The following is a 26,505-nucleotide window of genomic DNA, read 5'->3' as shown; positions in this document are numbered from 1 at the left end:
AGAAGGGTTTTGTTGGGGGCCTGCTGTCATGATGAAGTTGAATCAAGATTATGTCTAAGATCCGTGTTTCTACTATAAACATATGTGGTTTCAATGATGGGGGTAGGAGACGAAGGGTGGCCGAGGATCTGAAATCTCTCAGGGCAGATTTTATTGTTTGCAGAAGACAAACATATATTGGTCAAATATAAAAGTGTTAGAGATATTGGGTTTATCACTTATAGCAAGTACCAACGCAGGATACAAATACAAAGGGGGTCACAATATTAGCATGAAGGAAGGTAGGGGAGTGTATAGGAGGTAAGGTGGAAAGATATGGGCAATGGGCAATTACTGAATGCCAATATAGCATGGGCCTTTTACTTTACACTCACTGGATGGGGCAATTTTAGATGGCCTAGGCATCTTGGATTTATGGCACTGGAATTGGGAATATGGCCAGCTCCTTATTTTGTTTGTGGTGATTTTAAATTCAGCGTATCAGGGTGTCAGCAGTGGGGTATAATCGGTAACTAGAGGCCAAAAAGCCCGGTGTTTACGGCTCTTCTCAGTCTAGAAAAGGAGATTTTCTTGGTGGCTGCATGGGAAAAATTAAGGGCAACGGTTCCAGATTATATGCACTATTTGCCCGCCATGGTTCTCTTGCCTGGTTGAATTACTTTTTTTGACACCAGATATTTTGAAGGGGAGCCTCTATTTTGCAATGGCCTTTTGGGATGATACATCCCAAAAGGCTTTTTCCAATTCGCAAACGGGCCAATTCTGAGAATCTGCCCATTTGCAAATGGTAAAAAGGCTTGATACATATGGCCCTAAGTTTTTAGCACACTGTCAAGAATTCCTGTCATACAAGGGAAACACGCCCTTATGTAAACAGGAGAGCTGTTACATAACTCAAGGGAAACACGCCCTTATGTAAACAGGAGAGCTGTTACATAACTCAAGGGAAACACGCCCTTATGTAAACAGGAGAGCTGTTACATAACTCAAGGGAAACACGCCCTTATGTAAACAGGAGAGCTGTTACATGACTCAAGGAAAACACGCCCTATAAAGGGAGGAACCGGGAGGTACAAGGCTGTCGGATATTGTGTTTACACCGACGTACCTGCTTCGTGAAGAGCAGTGTTCCGGAGTGGTGCTCCAGTAAGGCAAGAACGGAGGTAGGTCGAGTCGTTACTCCCTGGGCCGTGTCTTGCCCCATCGTCACCTGTGAAGGACCCGGAAGCTCTACCGGTCAACCATTGAGCTTCGCTTTTTGACTCGGCTGAGTCCAAGCGCAGTGGCGCTTTTGCTGGTTGGAGTCGTAACTCCCAGCCCGACCAGAGACACAGGGACTGCCAGCTGTAACGCACACCAGGAGGTGTTTGCCGCGTTACAGACTCGGAAGTCCACAGGATCGATCGAGCGGCTGCTCTCGGTTCAGTCTTCTTGCTTGTGATTGGGGTATCGGTGACGCATCACCAGGAGGTGACTCCGCGTCCCGGTGCAGTCTGAGGAAGAGGTTGAGCGGCTGCTCCCTTCAGGTAGAGACCCCGGCTGGGTGTTTCCCTGACTCCTCGATTCTCCCCAACACTCTTCGTGCCCCTCACAGCCTACCGATTGGCATTGTCGGCCATTTCATTTCTGCCCTCTGTTGGCATACGCCGGGATCGGCGTATATGCAGAGGACGGTTAGGACCATCCGAGCTGTGGGCTGGTAACGTACTTAGCCTGGAGGATTCCAGTGACTATAACTTTTGTTTGTTCTTTGTATTTTATTTGCCTTCATTAAAAGAACTAACCCTTCACAAGTGGTTGCGTCCTCATTGTCGTGTCTGTTAAACGATCCTGAGACGTTCAGGGCGTTACAAAATATCCGACCTTAATAACACTAACTGTCTCCCGGTCGATAACAGACATGGCAACACTTGATGATGTGCTGGCTGCTTTAGCGGCCATGCAAGTTGAAGTGGCTGCCTCTAGGCAAGAAACAGCCGATGTAAATGCCAGACTGGATGCTATCCAATTGGACCCGCTCACGCCCAGCACCTCCCTCACGAACCAGACCCCTGCGGTAGTAGTGGAAATGCCGGTAGCCATCCCCTTGGCAACACCAGAGAGGTACAGTGGGGATCCTAACACAGTGCAGGTATTCCTCACACAAGTGGCGCTACATTTATCGTGCAAACCAAAGGCGTTCCCCACGAGTCAGGCTCGTGTGGCTTTCCTTATATCCTATTTGGCTGGAAACGCGGCACAATGGGCCGTACCTCTGGTGAGCAGGGACGACCCCCTCTTATGTGATTGGGGTGCTTTTCGCGAGGAATTCCTGAAGGTATTCGACAGAAGGGCTGACTCGTACACGGCGGACCGTGAAATGCTTGAGTTGAGACAGGGATCCAACGACCTGGTGCAGTATCTCAACGCGTTCCGAAGGCTGGTTGCGGAAACCAAGTGGCCTGTTGCTAAACAGACGGCGCTCTTCCATCAAGGGCTGTGCGATGAGCTCAAGGACGCCGTGGCTCATATTGACCCTCAACCCAAGACATGTGAGGGCCTTATCAACCTGGTATTACGGCTGGAACATAGGCTAAGTGAAAGAAAGGGGGATCATGGGAGAAAAGGAAAATCCCTTCCATACTATGTGACGGTGGGAAGTCCTGAAACTTCCACCGCATCCAAGGGAGAACCCATGGACATCAGCGCAATACGAGCGAGCCTCACAGCCACGGAGAAAGAGTCACGCCGTAAACAAGGATTGTGCCTATATTGTGGCAAAAAAGGCCACTACGTACGTGAATGCCCTGCCAAACCGAAGACGTCACGTTATCGGGCCAACCGGTCGGTAACAGCCGTGGTGGACATACCGGCGGAAAACTAGAGGACTCCAAGACCAGAGAAGGGGCATCTCGGAGTCACTCATCCATCCCTTCACTTTCCAACTCGGTCACTAAGGGACAACGACACCTGTTTATCACGGTGCACGTGGGAGTGCATGACCAGTGGATACCCGTTGTGGCCATGGTGGATTCAGGGGCCACTGGCATGTTTATGGACCACAACGAGGCATGCAGGCTAGGGCTAGTGCTTCTTCCCAAAGCAGTACCCGAAGACGTCTATGCGGTAGACGGAAGGCGATTGGTGACGGGGCCCATCGGACAGCACACGGGGGTCCTTCCGATGAGATATGGGAGGAACCATTTGGAACAAATCGATTTTAACATCATCCGAGCGCCCCAATATGGCGTCATATTGGGATTGCCGTGGCTACAGAAACACAACCCCTTTGTGGATTGGCCAACACATCGCATCGAAATGACGTCACCGTATTGCATCCTGCATTGTGGAATAAGAACGGAATCCCTTGACGCAGATGAGAGCGGGAGTCAGACGGTGGCTACAGCGGCAGAAAAAGATGTGGCTCTCCCCCAGGCTTATCACAGTTTTGAGGATGTATTTGATGAGGTGAAGGCGGAAGTGCTACCACCACATAGACAGTTTGACTGCCAGATCGACCTGGTGCCAGGGGCCAGCGTTCCCAGCGGCAGGCTGTATGCCCTGACGGAGCCTGAAAACGTGCATCTCCGGGGGTACCTGGATAAACTCCTCAGGCTAGGATTCATCCGCCCGTCCAAGTCTCCGGCCGCCTCGCCACTCTTCTTCATCCCGAAGGCTAATGGGGAGCTGAGAGCCTATGTGGACTTTAGGGCATTGAATGCGATAACCATAAAAAATCGGTACCCCTTGCCTCTCATCAGTGTACTTCTGGAACAGGTCAAGAAAGCTCGTATCTACACCAAGTTGGATTTGAAAGGGGCATACCATCTGGTGCGCATGAGGGACGGAGACGAGTGGAAGACCGCCTTTAAGACCAGGTTCGGCCTTTTTGAGTACCTCGTCATGCCGTTCGGTCTGTGCAACGCCCCGGCAGCCTTTCAGTACTTTTTGAATGAGGTATTCAGAGAGGAGTTGGATATCTACGTGGTCGTATATATCGACGACATCCTCATCTATTCGTCCAGTGTGGAGGAGCACGTACACCACGTCAAAGCTGTGCTCCAAAAGCTGAGGGAAAACATGCTGTTTTGTAAACTCAGCAAGTGTGACTTCCACGTCACATCCGTGGAATTCCTCGGAGTGATGCTGAGTCCAGAGGGACAGGAGATGGCAGAACGAAAGATCAAGGCGGTGAAAGAATGGCCGGTGCCCCAAAGCGTGAAGGACGTCCAAAGTTTCATTGGCTTCGCCAACTTTTACAGGCGGTTTATAGATGGATTTTCAGGAGTGGTGGCCCCAATCACACAGCTACTGAGGAAGTCCAAGGAGTTTGTCTGGTCCCCTGAAGCGAACAAAGCCTTTGAGGCCCTGAAAAGCGCCTTTGGTAAGGCGCCGGTGTTGGCTCACCCCGATCCGGATCTCCCCTACGTGGTGGAAGCGGACGCGTCGGATGTGGCGCTGGGGGCTATCTTGTCCCAACGCAACCACGACACAGGGGTGCTTCATCCCGTTGCGTACATGTCCCGCAAACTCAACGACGCCGAACGCAACTACCATATTGCGGAGAAGGAGCTTCTCGCAATCAAGGACGCCTTCACCGAATGGAGGCATTGGTTGATGGGGGCAAGACATGTGGTATCGGTGTACACGGACCATCGGAACCTACAGTTCATGACGGCCACTAGACACCTTTCTCCCAGGCAGCTGCGGTGGATGATCTTCTTTGCGGGGTTCAACTTCCGCATCACATATCGGCCGGGGACTGAAAACCGGAAGGCGGACGCCCTGTCCCGTCAATCTGCAGTTAAGGAACCATTGCCTGCAACCGAGCGTTCCATCATTTCCCCGAGGATGGTATTGGGGGTTATCCAACCGGATACTTTCCTGAGGGGAATAAAGAGAGGGATCAGGTCATTCGCATGGCGGAGGTGGCTCCTCAGTCACAGAGAATGGCAGCTGAAGGACGGGATACCCCTGAAGGGCAGGTGCCTATTGATACCCACGCCTAGGCTAAGGAAACAAGCATTCATCTGGTGCCATGACTCTCCATGCGCAGGTCATTTGGGCTTTGAAAAAACGGTGGCTAGCATGGGACGGCATTTCTGGTGGCCAACCATGAGAGTGGATGTCAGGAGGTGGGGACAGGAGTGTCCTACGTGTGCTACCATGAAGGCCGACCATGGCCGAACCCAAGGGCTCTTACATCCACTTCCGACCCCGGATAGACCATGGGATAGCATATCACTGGACTTCGTGGTGGGCCTACCGGTAGACCAGGGGATGACGGCAATACTGGTGGTGGTGGATTACTTGACGAAAATGGGGCACTTCATCCCCTGCAAGAGAGTCCCTACGGCCGGGGAATTGGCGTCACTACTCCTAAAGAATGTGGTACGACTGCATGGATTACCTGGGGTGATCGTGTCGGACCGGGGGTCGCAGTTTACCGCGCAATTCTGGAAGACTTGGTGCACTGCGCTGCATGTTAAGACCGCCCTGTCCACCAGCTACCACCCTCAAACGGACGGCCAAACCGAGCGCCTGAACCAAACGCTCAAACAGTATCTGCGATGTTTTGTGGACCAGGGCAGGGAAGAATGGGTCGACTTGCTATGGGTTGCAGAGATAGCCTATAACAACGCCACTCACAGCTCCACACAGTCATCTCCGTTCTATAGCAACTATGGCCAACATCCCAGGTTCTTGCCATTTCTACATCCGTTCAGAGAGGACAGGATTCCCGCCACAGCGGACAGGGTGGCACACATAAAAGACACGTTGATGCGCTCAAGGGCTGTCCTAATAGAGGCCAAGAGAAGATACAAGGCTGCGGCAGATAGGAAGAGAAGGCCCGGGCCACTGTACCGCACTGGAGACTACGTCTGGATATCCACAAGAAACATGAGGTTTCGAAAGAACAGTGTGTTCCATCCCAAGTACATGGGCCCCTATCGAATTACCAAGTGTATGGGTCCCGTGAACGTGAAGGTGTGCTTGCCCCAGTCATTGCGGATACACCCTGTCTTTCATGTATCATTGCTCAAACCAGCACCCTCCAAGCCGTCTGGGACACCTAGGCCGGTATGCGTGGAGTCGGAGGTGGAGTATGAAGTGTCGGCCATACGGGCGTCCAAATGGCGCAGGGGGAAGCTGTGGTACCTGGTTGCGTGGAAAGGCTATGGCCCGGAGGAGCATTCATGGGAACCGGCTGAAGGGCTTCATGCTCCGCGCTTGGTCTCCTTGTTCCATCGGCGTTTTCCTGCCAGCGCTGGACCCGTGGGGAGCCGCTGAGAGGGAGGATGTACTGTCAAGAATTCCTGTCATACAAGGGAAACACGCCCTTATGTAAACAGGAGAGCTGTTACATAACTCAAGGGAAACACGCCCTTATGTAAACAGGAGAGCTGTTACATAACTCAAGGGAAACACGCCCTTATGTAAACAGGAGAGCTGTTACATAACTCAAGGGAAACACGCCCTTATGTAAACAGGAGAGCTGTTACATAACTCAAGGAAAACACGCCCTATAAAGGGAGGAACCGGGAGGTACAAGGCTGTCGGATATTGTGTTTACACCGACGTACCTGCTTCGTGAAGAGCAGTGTTCCGGAGTGGTGCTCCAGTAAGGCAAGAACGGAGGTAGGTCGAGTCGTTACTCCCTGGGCCGTGTCTTGCCCCATCGTCACCTGTGAAGGACCCGGAAGCTCTACCGGTCAACCATTGAGCTTCGCTTTTTGACTCGGCTGAGTCCAAGCGCAGTGGCGCTTTTGCTGGTTGGAGTCGTAACTCCCAGCCCGACCAGAGACACAGGGACTGCCAGCTGTAACGCACACCAGGAGGTGTTTGCCGCGTTACAGACTCGGAAGTCCACAGGATCGATCGAGCGGCTGCTCTCGGTTCAGTCTTCTTGCTTGTGATTGGGGTATCGGTGACGCATCACCAGGAGGTGACTCCGCGTCCCGGTGCAGTCTGAGGAAGAGGTTGAGCGGCTGCTCCCTTCAGGTAGAGACCCCGGCTGGGTGTTTCCCTGACTCCTCGATTCTCCCCAACACTCTTCGTGCCCCTCACAGCCTACCGATTGGCATTGTCGGCCATTTCATTTCTGCCCTCTGTTGGCATACGCCGGGATCGGCGTATATGCAGAGGACGGTTAGGACCATCCGAGCTGTGGGCTGGTAACGTACTTAGCCTGGAGGATTCCAGTGACTATAACTTTTGTTTGTTCTTTGTATTTTATTTGCCTTCATTAAAAGAACTAACCCTTCACAAGTGGTTGCGTCCTCATTGTCGTGTCTGTTAAACGATCCTGAGACGTTCAGGGCGTTACACACACATTAAAAAAATGCGAAAAATTCACTGACAAAAACAAAGGTTTAAGTGATGTCATGGGAAGGCCTTGTAATAATCTAAACACTATTGTTTTAAAACCCCCAAAAAACACTTAAATAGGCTAGCTACAATTTACACTCCACCATGCACTGCCTATGATCTGACCTATTGCATCATTTGTGACATGACAATGACAGCATAGATGACATCACTGATGACATCTTAAATGACATTGAGATTTTTGTAACGTAAAGTAGGGTATTATCACCAAACCTAATTATACCATCACTTTTATCTTTGTTTGTTTTAGCAACTTTTTAGGCTTTTTGTTTGACATAAAAAGAGACGTGGGTCCCGGATTCACTTTGCCACTGGGATCAAGCTAGCCTGGCTGATGAGGGGTGTTACCCAGAAAACGGTCCCAGGATGCTTGTTTCTGGTTCAGGGAAGACCTGGCTTGGCAGTTAGGGCTGTTCTGTTCCCATGAGGAACAGGATCAAGACTGATCTGCATATGTCTGGGTATGAACTGGGGTGTTGAAGTGAGCTAAAGAATGATGATGGATTCAACCCAGATCTAATAGTGAGTGGGGGTGAGTGTCTGAACAGTTTCAGCGCTCCATCCATCATCTCCTTGTGTTTGCATAGTTATAGTTAGGTCGATACTCAATAGGATAAGCATTTTTTATTTTCTTAATAACTTCAGCAATGTTCTGCAAATCTGCAAAGTCACCAATTTTGGCTCCTTTGTTGATGTTTTCGCACTGATCGGTCACGCAAGAGCCAATAAAAAGGAGTCCAAAATTATGATTTCACATTTTAATTCCCACTGGAAAGTTTACTGTCCAATATAGTAAATGGCTGAACGGAATTACATCAGCTGCATTCTATCACCTAACTTCCTAGTAATCAACTGAAGCTTTGTTACAGAGTTCTAAAAAAACATTTAGAGTACTAACATTTTGAATTCAACAGAACGGTGAGACAATTGGATAGCCGCAATCAAGATTTAGAATATTCGTAAAAAAAGGATTTAAGTGAATGTATATGGGCTCTAATAAGTTAAGTCTACTGTGAATAACATCAGAGAGTAACGATTTTCTTGGTGGCGCCAGTGCTGGGCCTTTTTCATCTTGTTGCAAGTGAGCAAAGTTTAGCCCAGATGAGCATAGTTTAAGAGTCAGATGATGTTCCAGAACAAACAACTTCAACTTGGTTCAGACATCTACAGAGAGAGGGTGTGTGTGTAATGGAGGTTGATTAGATTATTCGCGAAAACTAACGGTCTAGAAACAACCTTCGAAAAACTGCGAGATCGCTAATTAAATTCCCTAACAGGATCATCCTGGAATCATCTGTGATGCCATATAGCAATATGAAAGTCACTACTGAGCAATATAGCTACCTCATTTTATTGCAACGTCTCTTGCATTCTGGCCCTTTTAGGCCCACTGTTGATCTAACAATGCTAAAAGTCACTAACCTGAATCTACCCAGGTGGATGTCCCTCACTCTGCCCTACACTGTGAACACCTCAGCGTGTACAAGTGTCCTTGCGTGGCCAGCATTTGTTTACATGGGAGACTGAGATCGATGAGCTGCAGCACAGGAGGTGACCTGCATAATACAACTTTAGAAACATATTTATCTTTAGTGAAAATGCTTTGGTGGAATGTGATAATTTGTAGAAGAAACCATCAATCTGCAGGCAACCAATTATTTGCCTGTAAGACTTAATACAGATTTCTCCAGCTTTTTGATGAGCACTTTGTTCTTATAAAGAGCAATACTATTTTATAAAGGAACCATAATAGAGGGTTTTTAACATTACATTTTTGTGCATCAGTCCAGAAATGTTTCAAAATGTTGCGAATTGTTATATGTCTGAATTTCATTGTTCATGACTTCTCAGGAGTAAAACAACATCAATATCTCTCAAACTGATATATTTCGTAAAGTAAAAGGCATTTGAGACAGGTGCTTTAAATTGTTGACTACATTGTAATGCAAGTATTGACAAAACCAATAGTTCTCTTCTGTTAAAGGCTGAACTATTGGCTTTGCCAATCCATTTTTGATTGGTGGTCGCATGCATATAAATGAATCATGACACATGCCCATGTGGCTTTCAATATTTAAATGGGTTTTCTATTAAAGAAACCTATTTTAAGATGGCTGCAGATGCATGCACGTGCGCCATGATGCATGCGTACTTCTGCATCATACCGCCGATATACATGTATATTGTGATGCATGAGTGCACATACTTTTTTATCTACGGAGCCTTCTGTTAATTTATCACTCTAACATGGCATACTGCCATGTTAGAACAGCAAGTTTAAAATTAGATATACACTGTATTCCAGTGCAGATGAAGGAAATATATCGGATGGGTAGCACTTTGCAGCTTCTAGGCCATCGTAAAAAACAAATAAACACATAGAAATTAAAATAAAAAAAGGGAATGAGACGAGGACTGGTAGGAGGGAGAAGTCAGGGAGTGATAGGTTAAAAGAAACAAAGCAGTAGAAAGAACACTGAAGCACATGCCTTTCGACGGAGTGCAGATTGGTAAATTTAAAAACAATTATCCCATCAAGACAGCTGTGAAGGATACAACTCATCCAATCAGAAGAGGTTGAGACTCAACTGCTCCTGGGTGAGGCCCACACAAGAGTAGGAAGGAAAGACATTGAATTAAGATGTACTGAAAATAATGGGTCTGTCAACAGGCAGCTGTAGGGATCAGTGAAATAATATTGAGCACACAAATATTCTGTCCAAAATATCGTTGACAAAAATATAGTTTTTCTATATTTATAAAGGAAATTACAGAAATATCGAGTTAAAAATATGGTTTAAACTAATATCATTAAAAATAAGACATAAATATCGTTTGTCAATAAATACACAGTTTAATATATAATGCATATTTCATAGATTTAGGTAACTTTTAATATTACAAGTAAATATATACTTATGTAAACATACACACCTGAACACGTGTGTGTTGATATATATATTATATATCTATAACGAACTACTAATATTCAATATATATTTTGCATAATATTAATTTCTTTTTGTTTTTTCCAATGTATGAATATAAAAAGCATATATATAGACATATATATATATATATATCCATACATATATATATATATATATATTTTTTTTTTTCTTCTTTTTCATGTGAACACATTAAATATAAAAAATGAAAACAAATAAAACAAATATTTGTTTACTAAAAATATTATTTATAAAAAAATTGAACATATATATATATATATACAAATAATATACGATTTAAAAAATAAACAATTAATAATATTACATATATTTAAACAATACTACAAATATAATAAACTTTGTAAGAAAACAGACATACTATTTCCACTGCAGTCTGTGCAACAGTAGGGAAAGTGTTGGACTCCATAGAGGTAAGATGTACTATTTCTTCTCCACTGTATGCAACAGTTGAGAAACCACTGGACACCGAAAGGGTATAATTTACTATACCCACTATAGTCTGTGCAACAGTAGGGAAAGCATAGGACTCCAACGGGGTCAGATTTACTATTTCCCCTCCAGTCTGTGCAACAGTAAAGAAAGTAGAAAAATGTGTTTACTTCAAACACATAACATATTTTAATACCTTTATTAATTGAACACACATATGAAACTATTAATCTAAAAATTATATGTATTCATTTTAAAAACAATCAAATATTTAAAATAATTTTTTTAATGTTAATAATTATTTTCAAAATCAAAAATGTGTTATTAATTGATCATTTAAATAAAAACACACATTATGCTCTCACAAAAATAGCAACACACAATTAAAATATAATTAAAATAAAAAGAAAACACAATTAACATATTAAGTAATCTATAAAATAAATATTAATAAATGATTCATTATTTTTTAATGAATCATAATGGAATAACTTCCCATCCTATTCCCCTACAAACAAAACAACACAAAATGTAATTATTTAACAATTAATATATTTATTAGTTAATTAAATATTACATTAAAATGTATAGTTAATTGATAATTGTTTATTATTTAATTTCCTTCCCACCCTATACCCCTACAAACCCACACGAAAAAATAACACAAAAAACAATTACACAATGTACCTAATTAATTATCAATTAAACAATATTAAATTAATAATTGATCAATTCACACTTAATTAATTTCACACCCTATACACCTACAAGCCTAACAACACACACCTAAAATAGCACTAACAATATATGATAATTACACAATTTGCATAACTGATTTTTGATTAATTTCATTAATGATTAATTAATGATTAATACATTATTACTTAATTAACTTCCCACCCTTTATCCCTATAAACAACACAACCTGCAATTTAGAAATCACTTACAAAATTATAATAATTACACAGTTTACATTATTAATTATAAATTAAATAATTAGTATTAAAAAAATATTATTTATTAATTATAACTAATTAACTTCCCAACCTATACCACTGCAAACCTCACAACCCACTAAGACACTGTAAATCACTATTAACAATTACAGTAAAAATAACTTAAAGTTAAAAACTCTATTTAAAAATATTAACAATTATACAAACAATATATAACATATACAATTAAAATATTAACTAAAACACATTTAAATAATTAAAAACAATATTTTTTAAACTATATTATTGCAAACGATATTAAAAACACTGATATTCTTGTAAATAAACTTTCTCTCCCTAAAATTCGATATTTATGTCCACGATATTCCTGCAACAGGATATTAATGTCACAATATTTAAAAACTCAACATATCTGTGTAGTTCGATATTAATGATCCGATAATATGTTCAAATAACAGCTGTAGCTGTCTATAGCTGAGACCTAAAAATTGTACATCTAGTTATCCACTATAAAAACACAAAATAACTAGGGGATTGTGAAACTCGTGGAGTGTTCCACGGAGTTACGTGATTATGCATGTTGGGCTGCTCGTGCTGATCTTTAGTGCCATGCGCTCGTTCAGTTATGAAAAATTAGAGCAAACGGCACCAAGTTGTGTGCCAGAGGTTGCTGCTTACAGAGGTGATTTTGCTGCCGGTACCCTCCTAGTGACTGAAAATCAAGCTAGGGGCTGCCAAATCTCGCACACGCTTGCCAAAATTGCGCAGGCAAGCCATCCATGAGAAAAACTTTGCCATGTGGTAGTTGGCAGAATTTGCCCGGAGCTCCACGTTACATGCGGACTGTCCAAAACTCTGCCAACTCCGCCAGTGGAGTGGAATTTATCGCCCACCCCTAAAAATTACAAGCATTTTCACATGGACTAAAAAAACACATAGACAAGAGAGATGAAACAAATGTCAAAACATAAATAGAAAGGCTCAAAAGGATTGTGTTGTCAGCAAATTCACAATAGCTATTAAATTCTGTGAGGTTTATCTTCACAGGAATGTACACTTCCCTCACTGTGTGAGCCACTCTATTTCTGGAATTAATAGCTAAACCTGTAGCTACACCCATCAGATCAATTTAATAAATTGTCAGCTGGATGAAGTGATGAGCTAAAATAAAAAAGCAATACAACAAATGATAAAATAACTATGGGGCTGATTAGGAGTCTGCCCGCCACCCTATCGGAAATCCGGACCAGCCGACGGGCTGTCGGCAGTCCCGACATAGGCATTATGATGCGTCCACCACCACGGTGGTCACAATGCCTATACTTTGAATTGGTGCAGGTTCTGCTAGCTCCAGCAACCGCCACAATGCAAAATAGGGACACCTGACATATCCCTGCACTTCGTGGTAGGCACCATGCTCTGTCTGCCACATTGTGCAGGGGTATGTAGGGGGTACCATAGGTGTCCCCCAGTGCCCATATCAGAGGGCCACGGGAAATGGGGGCCTGCTATGGGCCCCTGAAGTCCCTTTCTATCTGCCTTTTCATGGCAGGTTAACCGCCTTGAAAAGGCGGACAGAAAGGGATATTGTAGTCTCTATGGCGGTGCCTGGCAGGCACCCCCACCATGGTAGGGAATACAGCCCCCTCCACTGCACCGGCAGGGTCAAGGAGTGTGGCAGTTGGTCTTGCCAACCATCCACCTGCCATTAAAATTTGGCGGACGATAAGATGGTTCAATGGTGGTGGGACTCTATATCCTCTAGAAGGAAACAACATGAATGCTGCCTATTGTTAAATAAATTAAAAACAGTTGCGCAGTTGTGAATCCTATGTCACTATAAGCATTTTGCAAGTCCATTCATCTGACAAAAGAAAGAATGGTCCCACGGGGCTGGAAGCAGGGCTGTAGGGGTTGCTCCTGAAACCCCAGAAATAACCATGCTAGAGTTCAGAAGGTGAGTGAGCAATGAAAATGTCTTTAAATTTGGTCTTTATCTTGTCCGATTTGCTGTACTATCAAAGACAGATGTCCCTTCTCCGCATATTTTTCTGACAAATTGAGGCTTTATTTATTTAACATGGAAATTTGTGTTTTCTATTCGTTATCTGACTCCAAAGTGAAAGGATTTTGTCTAGTGAACAACTGTGTGACAATCTTGCTGAAGTACAAGGGGTGTGAAAGAAAAGGCTGTAATTTATTTTCTAGCATAACAAAAATTAAATACGTGTAAACGTACACTACAAATATTTCAACATTTATCAGCAGATAAGAAAGCACAACTGAAATTTTTTTTGTAGTTCCGAAGTGTGAATGGAAACTGAGATTTTTAATAGGATCAAACAAATCAAGACGCTTAATTATATTTGCTGCAACCGGATTTTCCTATGTTGTGTGTGCACTATGTAGTTTATCTAGCAAAACTGCATGTCTGTACAAACTTGAGGCCAGTTTACGATGTTGTATGGACCGCCACCGACAGGCCGTCGGTAGCGGTCCATACGTCATCCAGGGCTGTGATCCGACCACTGGATTACAATGCTGGTGGTCAGAGCACTGCGGTCCGGGGGAAAGACTGCCACCTCCGACAGGATCGGAGATCCCATCGAGGAAGCGGTCGGACTGGTAATCCCTGAATGGCAACTGTACATGTGCAGGCACTGCCATCAGGATTAAAATGGCCCTTTCCTTCTGCCTTTTTATGGCAGTCTGACCGCCATGAACAGAAAGTGAGTTTGGGAGCCTCTAGTAGGGCCCCCGTGGGCCGCCACTATAGGCCCAAGAGAGCACATGTGGTGCCCCCCCCAAACTCCATGCACCATTTGTCAGGCACCACATGGTGCCTGGCACACAGTGCATAGATGTTTGATACCCATTACTATTGATGCTTGTGCTGTGGCTCTTTTCTGGTCAGCAGCACAAGTCGCAATAGAAAAGGGTATGCTTCCGATTGCCGTCTTGTTGGGCGGTTGCATTCTCGCTAGGTTATTGATTGAATGCTCGTTTGGCCAGCATCATAATGAGGGTTTTAGTGTGGGAGCAGACAAAGAAAAAAGCGAAGTGTGGCAGGTATCCTGACTCTTTATTGCCAGGTAATAGCAGGGCCAATGTAGGAAGATGGAGGTTTGAGCTGTTTTGATTCACTTAGGCTTAGTCATGTGGTGCCTGGATGAGAGGTGAGGCACTTCATATAGTATGTAGTGGTTTGAGAAATAGGGTGATGAGGTAATGACCATTTATGTTATTTGTATTTATTTCTTTATGATATTGTTTATGCATCACATGACCTCAATGCATCTCACTGTGCTTTACTATTAAAGAAACTGTGAGACTGTGGTCTCAGGGAATACATTTAACAAGAGAAAATAGACAATTCAAAAGGTATTATTTGAAAGTATATAAAAGCATAGGAACACTCAAAGGGAGATAAGGTATAGGAGGATAAAGATGTGGAAGTAAGCAGAAGAGGAGGGAAAGGAACAAAATGGAGGAATGTCAATCAAAAGATTTAAATTGTCTTTGATCTATTTTACTTGAGTAAGCAGTTGAACACTAGGGTGAATGGCAAAACATTGGGTTTTGAGATTTTTTTTCAAAATGAAACAATGTTCTTCTAGCATCTAAAGGCTTCCTGGAAAGAGTTCCACACAAGTCTCATCTAATACAAAGATTTAGCTGCTGCTGGACTAAATTCAAATCAAATTTTGTTTTGAATCATATTGTTTGTTTGCTTCTCAGACTTATGGTGCTTCAAAATATTTCAGGCACAGTGCAGAAAGATTGTTTTTGCTGTCCAAGAACTTTGAATCGGATGACTTTGAATTCCCATTCTTACCTCTGAGTGTAGTCAATGGATATCACTTAGTTCTGGCGTTATAAGGTCAACATTCTTAAAGCAACTTATCTGTCTTGAAGTTGAGTGTAGCAGAGCTATCAAGGAGTGAGACTGTTTTGAGAGCTCCAATGTCAAGTTTATTTCCATAGTATATTTTGCCAATAACAATGGCTTGAACTACATTGTAGTATGACATTTTTTGCAAGAAGAATCAGTGACATCAACAAGAAATTAGAGAGTTGCTGAATCAAAAAGGTTATTAACCAGAAGATGGTTAGTAAGAGAAGATAGATGAGAAAATCCAGATTTTAAAAGACCAACAGGAAAGGAAACAATCTGTGACATGTTTACCAGACTGAGGCAATGTGTTCCGTTTTTTTCCTGCCATGTATGGAAAGTAGAGATTAGAGAAAGATAACATTATCTCTACTAGATTTGTACTTGGGAAACAAGAGATTCGAAATGTGGGTTCAGTGATAGCTATTCATTCGTGACACGTTCAAATCTCTTTGAGTTGAATTAATTCCTAGAACTCTCACACGAATGCTTCTATATCTACTCTCTGCGTGGTAAGCCTAATTTTGCAATTGGGTTCCTCCCGTTTTGTATGCCCAGGTTTTTTGCTTTTTTGATCACCTGGTTTTGGACTTTTTACTGGTGTGGTACAAGAGGGAGCTCTGCAAAGTTGGATGTTGACCTGTTATGGACCTTTTAATATTAATGCACATTAATAGGTAAGGTAAGTATGGTTTACTGTTTTGTGTGCAGTGACAGCGAAATCTACCTTAGAGTGAAGTTTTGCTTCCCTTAGGCCTACAAAGTGCCTCAAAGTATGAAACTGTATTGAAACGTGGGCACCCAGTTTGAATGTGCAGGTTCCAAGGATACACATGTACACCTTATGGGTTGTCCAGAATTGTATTATTTCTCTGGCGCAGCTCAGGATCAGAGCCCAGGCCTTTTATCACTTTGTTGGGCCAAGTTAATCACACTGCTCTCCAGCAGCAGGAAAAAAGACTTCCCCATACAAAAGGACTAATTAAGTGCTTCCCTTGCCTCCTGAAGAGGAAGAAGTGGAGAAGAAAGTCTATAGCTTCCTTGCATCTTTTAATTAGCTGTCACACTATACCTGGGCTGGGACTGCCCAGGTCTACTTTAAAAAGGAGGAAGCCCCGAACTCTGGAGCCAACTCTCTTTGAAATTTTAGTGGAAAGGTCCCTGGCAGTTATGTCAGCTAGGGGTGAACTGGGGCCCCCAGAGCAGATTTAAAAAGTGACTTCTGGATGGCGCCATCCTGGATTAAACCAGTATGCTATGCAGGAGGGTTGGGACAGGGGTGGAGGGGTTATGAGGCCCCTGAGGATTGGCCAGGGGAGCCTTTCTTCTAGAACTTTCCACACTCATTTAAAAATCTTGAACAAGAGAAAGAAGGTTGTTGGAGTTAGACTCTAAACCAGGACTGTGACAGCCGCAACACCATAGAGAGCTGGAAGGCCAAGCCCCCGGATGGACTAGGGTCTTTGCCCACAGCTGACCGCAGGACAATTGTATGTCTCTAAGACCAGTGACTTTGGTTCCCTTACACCCTGCAGGGCCAGCTGAGGAAGATTTGGACTTCTGTTCCAGTAGGAGAAGAGCACCACAGACAAAGAAAAGGAGTAAAGCGGGCACAGCGGGCCTGGTAAAACCAGCTCTCTGCAGACACTGCCTTGGAGGTGAAGAGTTTTTCTGGAACTGTTCCAAGCCTCAGGATCAACCCATCAGGCCTGAGATATCCACATTTGAACATGATTGACCTCTGGTCCCTGAGAGAAGGAGAATGTGGGGCTCCACTGCAGTTTTCGACAATAACCCCGGGTGAGCCTGCCTCTGAGAATCAGTGCAGGCTATATGTATTAACAATTTGTGGGAGCAGGCATGCATGGGGCCCCTTCCCCAGGTGTTCCATTTGCCCATGGGGGCCCCCTCTACCCAGGGGCAGACACAAAGAAACAGGCCTGGGACCCCTCAAGAAAGAAGAGAGGGAGCGCTGTTGCCCCCCTCCAAGAAAGAAGTAAGGGGCCCCTCCAGGCCCCCAAACCAGGAAGACTAATGAGGAGCACTGTTAACGAGGGGCACTATTGCACCCCCAAGTGGTGGTAGCTCGTTCCTACCCCCGTGCCCATGTCCAGTTCACCCAACGCATTTTTATAGTGCTAATTTCTTGAAACATACTGAACGGATCGAACAAAGTTATTTCCCGGAGCAAACTTCTATTTTTATGCTAAGTGTGGTGTGTTTTAATTCAGTAGTATTTCTGTAGTAAAGAGCAACTATGTCTATTGGAGCTGAATTGGAAAACACTATTTTATTGTTTTTCTCCTTTACTTTCACCCCCCCCCCCCCCCCTAACAATTCTGCACCAAATTTAGCATGCCGAACTGGATTAGAGTTTTGTTTTTGAAACTTTCATGCAGGTTCATCAAACAGTACCAGAGTTATTCGCAAAATACAAGATGGATTTTCAATGGAAAATGTGGCCTACATGTACCTAGGCACTGTCAACTGCGAATGTCACCAGGAAAGTGAGATAGCAATATTGGACCCTAATACACAATCACCTGTAATGTATTTTGTTGCGTGAGTATGATGGGTTGCCGTTTTGTTTCAAAGTGCAGCTAACAATTGGCACGGATTGAAACTAGAAAGCTGGGGTTCTGTATAACTGTCATGAATATATTTCTGATTAAGCAATAGACAATGGTGAGGGGCCAGCCGCCAGTAGATTTATGAGAGCTTGAGGATGCAGTGTTTACTGCATAATTATTAATTCACCACCTTTGCCACCTTGTTCGCATAATTCCTAGATTTCACCAAAAACGAAGGTTCTATATCACATGGGTGAACACAATACTGTGGGAGAATGTGCTGCACAATTTCCTTTTTTGCTGCATAATCTAGATAACCTTACCTCATAATCTGGTTCTCCATATCATATAATCCTTGTAGCCCCCAACAATTGTAAGGGACATTAGATTTGATTGAGGGTTTACTTTATGGAGCTCTAATCTTATTTATATTTCAAAGGGAACCTAGAAATTATTTCCATATTTTAGGTTCCATGTGAATTCTGGGTAAAAACACCCAATATGTTGTTTTTCTTTTGTGTCATTTTTTCGCTCAATTCGTTTCCTATACTCATTTTCATTTTTCATTCATTCCTTCATTCAATTCTTTTCCTTTGCTCATTTTCTTTTTTAATTGCTGGCACATCTATTTCCTTTAGATCTCATATTTTGTTTCTGTTTCTTCCCCTTGCTTTCTCTCCCTTAGTTTTCACCACTTCTTTATTCTTTTGATTTCCCCAATTCCTTTATATTTTACAATGTCTTTGCTCTCTGTTTTTTATCTACGTTTCATTCTCGTTTTACTCCATTCCCTCTAATATTTGTTGTTTTATCCCCCTTTCTCTTCCCGTGCCTCACTCTTTATTTTTTGTTTCTCCTACTGTATTATTTGCCTTTCCCTGTTATGTTTTTAAGTTAAGTTTGAATCTCGTATTCTCAGCCTTGTACAGCCAATTTCTTCTACACTATTCATGAAGTTGAGGGACTTTTGCAATCATTACAACTCTTAAAAGATGATGAAAAACATAGGTGTCTTCACGGAAACAGGTGGCGAACTGACAGCGGTGGTAGGGCAAGATTCAATCATAAATGAAAAAGGAACATCAAGGAGTTCAAGTTTCCCTCACATGCATTACAGGTACACGGGGTAGCATTGAATGGGCAGTTGCCCAAAGTTGTCAAGTGGTCTTAAATCATGCGTGACCTTTACCCAGCCATGGCTCTTCAACCAGCAGCATTTTGCTGGCTTGTAAACCAATATTAATCATGGTAAAAACAAAACTGCAAGTTCCAGAAGGCAAAGTTATGTTGATTTAAAAGGGAGGCCTTGATGAAAGCGTCTCATATCATGTGTGTGTGCATTGGTGTAGGCCAATTGTGAACTTCAATATAGTTTTTAGCTCAGCTGAGGGCCTCGATATAGTTCAGTTAAATCCAGGATTTTAATGTGTCCATTAAAAAAAGAAATTAAACCTACAAATAGTATGGGCAGGGGACAAACGTAGTCATATAGAAATTTCCTCTGGATGTTTGGGTTGTATGTGATTTCAAAGAAAAATTATTTTATGGATTACCATTATTGAGAAACCATTTCATCTAAACTGTTTAATGGACATTTCACGAATGAATGGTGTTTACCCAATCCATAGAAAGTCTTTTTGGTCGAAATTGGCTTGTAAATGCTTATTTTTTTTAAAGTGTAAATGCAATGGTTGCAGGTCTTACTTTCAGAAACAGTTTTTTCTCAGATAAATATTTCAGTGCTTTATTTCAGGTGACATTAATTCATACTTATACCTTTTACATTGTCAAACAATTACTTTGGATGCTTTTAATTTGCTGACCCATCACTACCCGACTCATCTGACACCTTACAACCGCTAAACACTGTCTTTCCCTGCCCTCTTGGTATACTAAAAGTCCACCATCTCTGAACCATAAATAACTCACTACCCCTAACTCCACCAATTCCTGAAACCTAAAATCCCTTTCAATGCCTAAACCCCACCCATCCCATACCTCTTAAAACACCTCAGCACACCCAAACTTCACCCATCCCTGAACCCTAAAAACCCTCACCGCTCTTCAGCATCAGCCATCCATGACCCATAAGAACTCCTAATCACCCTAAATTACTCATCGCTGAATCCTAAAAACCCCTTACTACATCTAAACTCTACCTAGCTCTGAATATTTAAATCCCTCACCACCCTAAAATCCATTCCATCCTGAACCCTAAAAACTCCACCACCCCAGCTGCTACCCATAATTGAACCTTATAAACCCTCACCATCCCTAAACTCTGCACATCAATGAACCCTAAATGCCCTGAACACCCTTACACTCCACCCATCACTGAAACCTAAAAACACCTCACACATCTAAACATCACTCATCTGTGAACTCTAAAAAACCCTCATCACCCCTATACTCCACCCATCTCTGAACCCTAAAAACCCTTTTCTATGCCGAATTCCATTTATTCCTGACCCCTAAAAACCCCTCGTCACCCTAGGCATTACCCATCCCTGAATCCAAAAGCTCCACAGCAGAACTGACCTCTTTCCAAGTTTAATGTAATTTTAGATTTTTCCCTAATATTATCTTTTGTTTAAAATCTTTCCGTTCATTTTGGATTTTTTTGCATTTCCTCAAAATTGTCTTTCCTTAAGATTGATTTTCCATGACTTGGTTTCCTCCGTTGCAGGAAAAGTGAAACAAACTGCTGTTAGCACAGAACCACAAAATGCACACTGTTTGCAAATGGACTGCTAATAAACTCCACTCTCGCCTCTTTTGGGACCATGACGATTAGGGTGATCAACCGTCCGTAAATTTCACGGACAGTCCGTAATTTCGGCCGTCTGTCCGTTGTCCGTGAAGGATTCTTTAACGGACGCTATTTGTCAGTAATTTTAACCGGGCACCGGTCGCAACACTCTAAGCCGGCACAGCTTCCACCCACCTCCCTTCTTGACTCCGATGCTGTTGAGGTCGGGTGTAACAGACTCCGATGCAGTACCAAAGCTCAGATACCAGCAGCATCGGAGAGGCACAGCGGGATGGCAACCCTCACACCTTCAGCCCTTGATGAGCTGTTAAGAGGTGCTTGAAGGTGACTGAGAGGGAGGGGCTACAGCTTCAGGCGCAGGGGCATCTATTCAGATGCAAACAGCCCCGAATGCGTCATGACTCTGCAATTTAGAGGAGCCTCACATATTCCCTTTCTGCCCAGGGCCCCAAACACCCTAAAACCGGCCCTGATTACACAGAGGCAGCACGTGGTTCTCTTCACAGAGCTTAATTACTGTCACTAAATTGTAAGCAAACCTCGGTTCTTATAACATGCAGTCTATAATGTAATAAAATAAAGAAAAGGCACAATCGCACCCACACTGATTAACAAAGTATGGAGGACAATCAGTTAAATCAGTTCTATTGGAGTATCTCCTTTAAGTACTGTACATCACAGTGGGGGATGGCATAACTAACTTTTTGGAAAGAGAGACGGTCTTCTCATTGTCTTGTCCAGGAGGGGGTGAGGAGCCCTACCCCTCCCTGGAAGAGACCAAGATGATACTAGAATACTGCATGCCCGCCCTGGTGGATCCTGTTCCCCCTCCTGTGATGGCACCTGCCCCCCCCCCCCAGTGATGGCTCCTGTCCCCCCCCCACCTGTCATGGCTCCTGCCCCCCCTGTGGTGGATCCTGTCTCCATCCTGGGTGGCTTCTGTCCCAGCCCTGGAATAGCTCCTGCAGCGAGGGTGAAGTTCTTGATGGGCCTCTTCTCAAAAAGGCTCAGCTCAAAATGAATATGAAAAGGTGGGAGAGTGAGTAAGTGAAGGGATGGGTGGATGGCTGGATGAATTAGTGAAAGGGTGCATGGATGAATGAACGATTGAATAGATGGATAATGAGAGAGGATGGATGGATTGATGAGTGAGTGGAAGGATGGATGAGAGAATAGGTAAATAGCTGGATGTATGGGTGGAAGGGTAGCTGGATGGGTAAAAGGTTGAATGGATGAGTGAAAGGATGGATGGATTGATGAATTGATAAGTGCAAGGGTGAATGGATGGACGGATGAGTAAAAAGGGTGGCTGTAAGGATGGATGAGTGAGTGAATGGGAGAGTAGATCGACAAAAGGATGAATAGATGAGTGAAGGAGTGAAAGGATAGATGGATGAGAGAAAGGATGGATGAGTGATAGGGTCGATGGATTCATGAGTGGATGGAAGTAAGGATGGCTGAGTGAAAGGGTCGATGGAGAGAGAAAGGGAGGATGGATGGATGGATGACTGAAAGGGTGGATGGGTGGAAGGATGAGTGACTGGGTGGATGGATGAGTAAGTGAAAGGATGGCTGGATGGGTGAAAGGGTAAATGGCTGGATGGATGAGTGAATGGATGGATGGGTGGAAGAGTGGATGGATGAGTGTACAGATGGATGGGGTGAAAGGGTGGATGGATGGATGAGTGAAAGTATGGATGAAGGGATGGATGAGTGAAATGATAGATGGAAGGATACATGATGGATAGGTTTGCAAATGGTTGAATATGTTTGGATATGGCTGGGCTTACTTATATACTATTGCGCGACCTCCTCTCATGTGTCTGTAAAACTTACCTATTGTCCTGAAGTTTTGTCCTGAATTTTGACCTCCTGTCCTGAATTTGTGTCCTGAATTTTGACCCTTTGTCCTGAATTTTCACACTCACCGTCCTGAATTTGCACCAATGCCAGTTGGTCACCCTAATGACGATCCCTGCAAGACCCCACTGATCACTGAAGGGAGCTCTACAGCCCTTCATCCTCCTCCAGGGTCAGATAGGCAGATCGCACCCAGCAGTCCGTTGTTTCTTTTTTTTGCTTTGTCTAATAGACGAGTTGATGGGGCACAAGTGGGGTGGCGGGGGGAGGGGGTGAACGCAGTTGGGCCACAGGCTCTAGTTCTTCTGGTGATGTCACTGCATAACATTTGTATATTGGATTATTTTAAACTGCAATGATTTGGATTTGATGAGGTAAAAGAATGGTTGCCCAAATGCACCATGAGGTGTATTTCGCACAGTGTCTTCAGTGACGTAGCAGTGCCTTTTGCCGCATCTGCATTTGCCACCTGCGGCGGGCAAATTTAAGAGAGGGGGTGCAGGTGATTTCACTGCGACAACCCCAGGTAAGAACGGTGGGGGAAAGGGGGGGGGGCACCCTCAAAACTCCTGTTGCCGTTGCTACACCACTGAGTGCCTTGGAGGTGCAACAGTTATATTTTGTACAAACGTTTTGCTCCTGGGGCACTTTGGTGGAACGGAAAGGGTTGAGACACCTGTGCATCACATTCTATAATGTGGATGACACTATGCAAATTGTGTGGTAGCACGATCTCGATGGGGGGGCGCTTGCATCTGAGGGTGCGCCTTGTCCTTTGCACTCACTCTGGGGCATATTATCAAGTCAGGCGATACAATTATCGCCGCTTTAGCGGCAGAAAACTGCCGCTAAAACGGCGATAATGGGCTTGATAATATGCTCTATGGAATTCCAATTGAAGCCCATGTTAGATGTGAAGGACATCTAACATGGGCTTCAATTGGAATTCTATAGAGCATATTATCAAGCCCATTATCGCAGTTTTAGCGGCAGTGTTCTGCCGCTAAAGCGGCGATAATTTTATCGCCTGGCTTGATAATATGCTCTATAGATTTCCAATTGAAGCCCATGTTAGATGTCCTTCACATCTAACATGGGCTTCAATTGGAATTTTATAAAGCATATTATCAAGCCCATTATCGCAGTTTTAGCGGCAGTGTTCTGCCGCTAAAGCGGTGATAATTATATCGCCTGGCTTGATAATATGCCCCATTGTAATAAAGATTCTGGTGCAAGGATAAAAAAGCTATTGAGCGGTATACTGCTTGTGGGACACATATTCACTGATCATCTACAAAGCACACAAGAAAATGCTTTTCAATCAACTTAATTAGCCACAGGCACCATGCATACATTTTCCTAATGAAGGGCCTGTGAAAAGTTGACGATAACAGGTAATAGATTTTCCTTTGAGCTGTTCTTTGAGCTATTGATAACGCCCATGCACGGCTCAAATGCTAGTAAACTACGTTGAAAGGCTAACGTCATAGGAGTGCTTAGCATACCAACGAGAGCGGCCTCACAGATTGGAAAAAATGGCTTCACCATAGCTTAAAAGCACGAACTCGGACATATGTTAAAGGTCTGTAGAATATGTAATACGTATGTCATCCTTCTGCATTGAAAACGCTTAGCTCACAGTGATAATCTAGGCCTGAGGTGGATTTATTGCTAGGAGTCTATTGCAAGTTTCAGAGTCTAGATTTAAGGCCGTGGATATAATGTTTTCACTGTACACTGGGTTTTCTTGCAGTGGCAGTAAAGAGTCAAGTAAAATATAATCAAGTCCCCCAGCTATAGATCACACAATATTACTCATTCATTCTTTAACGCACGTAAACTATTTTAATCTTTATCTAGTTTTTCTCCACATCATATCACTCCTTGGGGAGTGCATCTTGCACAGGAGTACATTTTTACAGTCAATAAACGATTGGCTTTGCTGTTTTATGGGCAATTGTATTGCGACGCTTCTGCTTTCCTCAGGTGGTGCTGGCAAGCTTTGGCGCCCACACTTTTTCATTGTAATATTTGGCCTGCCTTGACCAAAGATGTGCATGTTTGATATCAAGAGCTGAACTTACCTCAAATATCCTGGTACTGATGGATGACTTTATACAATGCATGCAGTATATATTAGGCCTGGGCGGTAAATTCCGTTCCGCTCGCGGAATTTGCGTAATTTGCGTAATTTCGTGTTCCGCGGAGAACGCGAAATTGCTCAAAAGTCTGCTTTCCGCGATTTCGCGAAATTTTTGCTTGTTCGCGTTCTCAAAATGCGTGTTCGCGAGATATTTCTCCCCGAGCACGCAAACAGCAATTGTGAACAGGAAAAAAGCACCGCGAACAAGCAATTCCGCGTGTTCGCGGAATTTCTGCGTGTTCGCGGAGATTTTTTACCATTTCGCGGAGATTTGCGTAACGCAATTACGCAAATTACGCCCACCCCTAGTATATATGCGGTATTTACTTCGCTCAAACACCACGGTCCACATTTATCAAGATTCGGTGCAGTGCAAAACAGCAAGACAGCATGCTGAGATGCGGTGCTTCAGATGGAGACGGAAGGAATGCACCATCTCTATCAAGATATGGCACTTTCCTGCTCTCTCCTCGCACCATCACACTTGTGGCTGCATTGCGCCAATGCAGGTAACATTGCACCATGGTCAAGGGTGCCTGCGTTGCAGTCAGGATTGATTTTGTGCAGGAAGGGTCACTTTACTGCACAAAAATCATTCTTAGAGGTGTTTTCATCGTCTTAAGTGTGCTGCATGCACATTTAGAAAGAGGAAACAATGAGGAGGGATAAAGCTATTTCTCCTTGTTGTACCTTCATCAGGAAGGTGTACAATATTGATGCATTCCCAGGTTTGCCACTCTTGGTAAATCTGGGAATGTGCCAAAATACATGGGTGGATGCGTGGCAACACCTACTCTCCACTCATGTAATGCCGTCCTGGCACAGGTAATGCACAGCAGTGTTACGCTGCCTTGAGTTACTCCAGATTTACCATGCCGCGAAGGCCCAGGCAAGCTTGGTAAATCTGACTTAAGGATTGTGTTGCCCTTGCGTCACCTTGAATCTGATAAATAAGTCCCACATTTCTGTTGTCAAGAAAGAGAAACAGTATTTTACTATTTCATTTATTCCTGATATTTGGGTAGCCGAAATTAGCTTCAACGAGTAATACATTGCTGTATATTGAAATTTGCATACAGACAAGGTGTGGGCCAAATTAAAATTTTGTCTTCAATGTTCTCTTAAATACAAAAAAAAGAACACACGCTTCCCGATAAGACAAGAATTTTCACCATTTTTATGCCCTCACTTAAAAAGATGTTTAAAATTTTTTTTATGACCAACCAATTTATTTTGAATGGTTTTATGGTAGTGTAGACGTGTCATGGTTCACTGCAGTTGCAAAGATTGCGGAGATTAAAAGAGAAGCTCAAAATATTATTAAGGGTAAAACGTGTGAATATTCACACACCATGAAATGTCAGTACGGCAGATCGAACTGGTTTGTCTACATTTACTTTTTACTAATCTCAAATATTAGGGGGCATGAAAGAATAATTCCCCTATTATACGAGAGTCTCAAAGGAATGCTTCAATGGTTTGCCAAATTGCAGTCACAGACCAGATTAGTGGGCCAGTTTGGGAAGGACAATACAGTATATTGGTAAC

The sequence above is a fragment of the Triturus cristatus genome, chromosome 5_1 (genome assembly GCF_964204655.1).
Source record: "Triturus cristatus chromosome 5_1, aTriCri1.1, whole genome shotgun sequence".
Classification (NCBI taxonomy): Eukaryota; Metazoa; Chordata; class Amphibia; order Caudata; family Salamandridae; genus Triturus; species Triturus cristatus.
The sequence above is the reverse complement of the archived record's forward strand: the minus strand, read 5'-3'. Positions refer to the sequence as shown.